Source organism: Gossypium hirsutum, chromosome A10 (assembly GCF_007990345.1).
Source record: "Gossypium hirsutum isolate 1008001.06 chromosome A10, Gossypium_hirsutum_v2.1, whole genome shotgun sequence".
NCBI classification, from domain to species: Eukaryota; Viridiplantae; Streptophyta; class Magnoliopsida; order Malvales; family Malvaceae; genus Gossypium; species Gossypium hirsutum.
Genome location: NC_053433.1, coordinates 105,603,149 through 105,609,662, shown reverse-complemented (window position 1 = coordinate 105,609,662; position 6,514 = coordinate 105,603,149). Strand labels below are relative to the sequence as shown.

Sequence of the window (6,514 nt, the reverse complement as noted above, 5' to 3'; positions counted from 1 at the left end):
AGACTAAACTAGAACAATTCAAATTATAATTAACTAAATCAAAATCTATGCACAATAATAACATTGGTGGGACTCGGAGACCCGCCGTATGTATTATGACCAGAACAATTCAAGCTAGAATTAACTAAATCAAAACTCATGCATAGACTCTTAAATCTTTAAATATGACTACCCCTAAACATACTTTAGGGCAGTTCCTTCATTTAAAAGTTGGGATTCAAGTGTCTTTTAGTTTTGCTTTTGGAAATGAAATTATCAAATACCCTTAATTAATTATTTAAGTATATAAAAATTAGATTAATTTATATATATTATATTATTATATTAAAATTTTTAAATATTAACACAATTATTATATTAAATTATTTAAATATTATATATTTTTTGAATTATTAATTTTACAAATAATTTGAATTAATCACTTAAAATATATTTAAAATTTATATTTCATGTATCATTACATTGTCATGTAAAAAAAAAAGGACATTTTAGCTTTTATTTATAATTTATTTATAATTTTTTATATTCATTTTATAATTCATATTAAGATTCACGATTACTTCTCTTAATAATGTCGTCTTTAAATTTACATTTTCTTTTTTGAGAATGCAATATCATTTATAATTATATTCTATACTTATTAATAAATTTTACCTCTAATTTTGACAATACTATCAAACACTTAAAATTCAAGTATTATACATTTTTCAGATCTCCTTTAAATTTTTTTTCCCTTAAAATCACTTTAAAACCAGAATTAAGCTTATATCAACAATTTCGACGGATAAAATGGGCAAGAAAAAGACAAGTTTCATCCTAATTATGAAACCAACCAAAAAGTGGGTCCAAGGTTTCAGGGATTTTCAACTTCTTTTATTATTATTTATTTTTCAATGTTCGCCTTGTCTGAACCTGAAACATAGCGAGCAAGGGTGCACGATTGCAATAAGATCACACCATTAGAGAGAGAGACGTGTTTCAACATTGGCCAGCCAAACCTTTTAAGACAATGTTCGCTGTTTTGTTCTTTCTCCGTCTCCCTTGAAAAACACGTTTTCAGTCTTCTTTTTAATTTTAAAATGGGCTGGAATTTGGTTGCTCCTCTATATATACGTCCATTTTGCAATTTGGTTCTGTTTTGAACAATGTAAGAACTCCATGGTTGTCCACTGAAGGAGACAAGGTCAATATGGGAAAGTTGAATACTTGGTTAATGCATTGGAGTGTGAGTTCTTCTCCAAATTGCTTGATAATAAAGTTTGGTTCAAGCTTTTGATGGATGGAGATCAATCTTTTCAAATACATTGATTTGATTGAAGGTACTTATTTTTTTCTTTTGAGAAGTATCCTGAATTTTAATTGATATATGTAAATAAAGTGATCATAACCATTACTCCAATTAATAAAAAATCGATTGGATGGATTAATTTGGTGTATTAATAGTAGAGCACACCCTACATTATTATTGAATGCAGGTGCTTTGTAGTAATTTTGATAACTATTACTATATATATATATGCATGTTCAAGCTCTGGTTTATGATGTTGTTACCGAATTGAATTCCAATCAAAAGATTAGAGAAAATCTGGAAATTACATAAAAACACAAGGACAAAATTGAAAAATCAAAATAAGACTTTGTCTAACAAGAACGTTACATAAATAAATTTGCAATTTGAAGAAGAAAAATAAACCAACTTGAGAGAAGTAATGATAATAATATACTAAAATTAGTGGTAATAGGGACTCTTTTTTCAGACACTAAAAATGGCAATGAAACCCTTACTATTCTCCCTCCAATTGTTTGGCCAGCTAGTTATTTTAGGAACCAAATCCGAGAATCTGAGCAAAAATGGTTTTGTTCTATGATCTCAATCAACCAAACCAAAAGGAAAAAGAAATCCCAGAAAAAAGAGAGAAAGAAACCAGTTTTATTCCATTTTCTCCAATTTTTTGGCTTTATTCTTGAATCCAATATCTCGCATTTCTTCAAACAAATTAACAACCCAGAAAGCTCAAAACTTTGATAAAAAGATTGGATTTTTGGTGTTGGTTTTATTTGTTTATTTAGATGATTCCATTTCCCTCCAATTTGCTCTCTTCAAGGTCAGTTTCAGAATTGTTGTTCTTCTTCATTTTTTTAGTGTTCCTGAAGACCCCACATTGATGCAAGGAGAAAAGACAAAAGACAAAAGAGACAAAGAGAGACAATTTTTTTTTCTTTTGATATTTTGATTTATTGGTTAAAGAAAGGACGAAGAGATGCTGAATTTGAATGAAGATATAGTTTTTCTTTGTTAATTCATGGAATGAGCAGAAAGCTAAGCTTTAAAAAGGAATTTGAAATTGAAGTTAAGAACTCACAAGCAGGTGCAAAGAAGAAAGCGAATTTACAGCAATGTCAGTTGCTCATGTTGATGATGAAGAGGCTGCTGAAGTTGGCAATGTCGAAAAAGCCCTTCCTAGCGGTGACTTTTATACCGGCCAATGGTGTGATGGTTGCCCTCATGGCAATGGGAAGTATTTATGGACTGATGGATGTATGTATGTTGGTGAATGGTTCAAAGGGAAAACAACAGGGAAAGGCAAGTTCTGTTGGCCTTCAGGTGCTACTTATGAAGGTGAATTCAAGCATGGTTTTATGGATGGTAAAGGGACTTACACTGGCTTTTCAGGAGAAACTTATAAAGGGACTTGGGTTATGAACTTAAAACAAGGAGAAGGGACTATTAGTTTTGTGAATGGGGATTACTATGAAGGTGAATGGCGCCGTGGATTCCAGGAAGGATATGGGAGGTACCATTGGAAGAATGGGAACCAATATATTGGTCAATGGAAGAAAGGGTTGATAAATGGCAATGGAACAATGATTTGGAGTAATGGGAATAGGTATGATGGCTTTTGGGAGGATGGTTTTCCTAAAGGGAATGGGACTTATAAATGGCCAGATGGGAGCTTTTTTGTTGGTATTTGGAGTAAAGATGGTAAAGATCAAAATGGAACTTATTATCCATCTGATTCTCCAACTGAGAAATTTGATTGGGATCCTCAACAGGTGTTTTTAGAGGATCTGAAAGACTGTAAGATATGTGGTGGTGAGAAAGTATCAATTTGGCCTTCAGAAAAGATGCCAAATTGGTTTGCAATATCCAAAGAGAAAGATGGGAAACAAAGAAGAAGGTCTGATGGGAGTTTAAGTGGTTTTAGTATGAGTTCAGATTTCAATGGTGGAAGTGTTTCTTTTGGTAGTGAAGGAATCTCAAGACATGGGGAAGGAAGTGTGGGAAGACTTCACCTTGAAGATTCAGTTGCAAGAGGGAGTTATCTACAGCTTAAGAAGCCGCCAACGCGGAGGCAAGGGCAGACAATATCCAGAGGCCACAAGAATTTTGAGCTTATGCTTAACTTGCAACTTGGTATCAGGTACTGGTTTTTACTTGTATCTTATCAGCTTCTATGTTGTTTTTCTTCTGGTTATGAAATGTCAAATGTTATTTGTTTTCGGGTATATGTTGTTTTGCCTTCTAGATTATGTTTACCGATATTGCAGCGAAGGTCGAACTCATTTTCTGTTTTGAGGTATAATGATTTATGTTGTAATCATGCAAGTGCTTGGTACTGAAGGTATAGGTTATGTTTATCGCTATATGCATTGCCTTTTAGATTATGTTTATTGATTTTGTTGTGAAGATTTATTGAAATCGAACTCGTTTCCGTTTTGAGATAAAATAATTTATATTCTAATCATGCATGTATTGGTTCTCTGGTTAAATTGTAGACACTCTGTTGGAAGGCCTGGTCCAGCTTTATCCCTTGATTTGAAGACATCAGCCTTTGATCCTAGGGAAAAATTTTGGACCAGATTTCCACCTGAAGGATCGAAGCACACTCCGCCTCATCCATCTTCTGAATTCAAATGGAAGGATTACTGTCCTCTTGTGTTCAGGTTCGACACTGGATCATCTGCTTGTTCAAAAAGATAGTCATTCTTTGAAGAAGCGTTTCATCTTGATCGTGCTACTATAGTATGATAACATAACCATGAAAAAAGCTGTATGCAAATGGAAGAATACTAAAATATTCACTTCATCCAATTCATTGCATGATAATAACTTTTGAAGTCTATGATATGAATATGATACCACCATTAAGTGGTTACATTACAAGTATTTCCTAACATGTCATTTCTTTTACAATTCCAGGACCCTAAGGAAATTGTTCAATATAGATGCAGCTGATTACATGCTTTCGATATGTGGGGATGATGCCCTTCGGGAACTTTCATCCCCCGGGAAAAGTGGAAGCTTTTTTTACTTGACCAATGATGACAAATACATGATAAAGACAATGAAGAAGGCAGAAGTAAAAGTAAGTTTTTATTGCTTTTTTCTATTGTGATGAACCCGTAAACCTGCAATTTCTAGTAGTTTTGCATTACTTTCTTGATGACTAAATAATCATCATTGCGGACTCTATTGCATTTGCAGGTTCTGATAAGAATGCTTCCTGCCTACTATAATCATGTTCGGTCCTTTAAGGACACTCTAGTCACCAAATTTTTCGGTCTTCATTGTGTGAAATTAACTGGGTCGACACAGAAAAAGGTAGTGTCAATGCAATTTCAAACACATCTTTGGGGTAATAAAATGTAGGAGATAAATCTCATACTTTCTTCACTTGTGATCTCAATGAGTCAGGTTCGATTTGTTGTAATGGGGAATCTGTTCTGTACCGACACTGCCATTCATAGGCGCTTCGACTTGAAAGGTTCTTTCCAAGGTCGCACAACTGCTAAACCTGAAGCAGAGATTGACTCAACAACAACCCTCAAAGACCTCGATCTCAATTATATATTTCGATTGCAGAAACTGTGGTTCAAAGAGTTCTGCAGGTGATTCTATTTTCTAATAACCTCTTTATTATTAAGGTTCATGTTACCTAATATTTCTTCCATTCCTTTCGTGCAGTCAAGTCGACCGAGATTGTGACTTTCTTGAAAACGAGAGAATTATGGACTACAGTTTGTTGATCGGTTTGCACTTTCGTGAAGTTTCCACACCTCAGACTTCTGGAGTTTCCTCACCTACTGGTTTATTTCTAGTTATCTAATGGAAATTAAAATTTCCATGACTTTGAAATCAATGGTTGCTTAACAGGTTAACATATCTTTTGGACTTAATTTGCAGGAAATGGAGATTGTGAAAATGGAGAAGCTCCTCGGCTATCCGAAGATAGCAATGATCAGCTTGTTATCAACTCCACACGGTAAAATTGATTGCCATTAACATGATAATTTATGGATCTAAAACATTACATGACATGAATCTTTCGATATGAAAACATGCAGGCAGTCTCCGGTTAGTTTAGGTATAAACATGGCCGCTCGAGCCGAAAAGACGGTGAGGAAAAACGATTGCCAAGTGGTTGGAGAACCAACTGGTGTAATGTATGATGTCATTCTCTTCTTTGGTATAATAGACATCCTACAAGACTATGATATTAGCAAGAAGCTTGAGCATGCATATAAATCAATGCAATATGATCCAACTTCGATTTCTGCTGTTGACCCGAAGTTGTATTCAAAACGCTTCCGGGATTTCATTTTCAAAGTTTTCGTAGAAGACACTTGAAAATGCCATCATGATCTTTACAAGATTTTCAATTCGGCAGCAGTCTACACCCGATCGTTTTTCAGGGATGTGAGTGCTTAAAAGAAAAGGTTTACGGCTTCCGTCATTGACACGAGGTGAAGGTTTAGGTTAACATTGCAAACACAGTTGTTAAGGCTGTTTCAAATGTAAATGAATTGTTCAAATGGTGAAACATTAGAATTCATTCTTTTTTTTTTTTTTTGTACCTAACTAGCTTGATATTATCATGTATAGGAAGGGTTTTGTTTGAACTAAACTAACATTTAGTTGCTTTTATATATATTGAAGATGAAAAATTTTGCTACACTGTTTGTATGATAACAAGCTATTGAATTTATATGAGTTTATTAATAATTTTTTAAAAATAATATTAAATCTCCTTGATAAAGCACTTCATTTTAGAGGTTGTTACTGAAGAAATGAATGCATGGTCCACTTATCATTTTCCAAAGCTAACGTCAATCAACATTGGCATTTGTAGCAGCAAACAATGCACATCATATTGTAGTGAGTTTCCAATACATACAAGGCCCATTTTTAAGTCCTGTCCTCCTCCCACACGAATAAACCCACGCTGAGCTTTCCATGAAATTTTCATATGATGAATGGGTTTTTTTTTTTTTGTTATGTATTACATTAAAAGCAATGCTAAAACAAATATATAAACTTTATTTCCTCTCATGGACTTCTAATCTTGGTGTATGATATTAATGGATAACTCCAACCAACTGTAATGTAGTCGGCAAAACAATGTGATCAATGGATTAAGAAAGTAGTCAACTGTCAAAGGACATTGTTCCCTGAGAAGGTTCCAGAAGAAAAATGAAGGCGATTGATTTGACAAGGGGTGGAAAATGTGGCCAA

At 33.8% G+C, this 6,514-nt stretch overlaps 1 pseudogene; it reads left to right on the top strand.

Moving 5' to 3' along the window:
- The first annotated feature begins 1,731 nt into the window (after positions 1-1,731).
- On the top strand, positions 1,732-5,954 carry LOC107896387 (phosphatidylinositol 4-phosphate 5-kinase 6-like; annotated as a pseudogene).
- Positions 5,955-6,514: the final 560 nt, after the last annotated feature.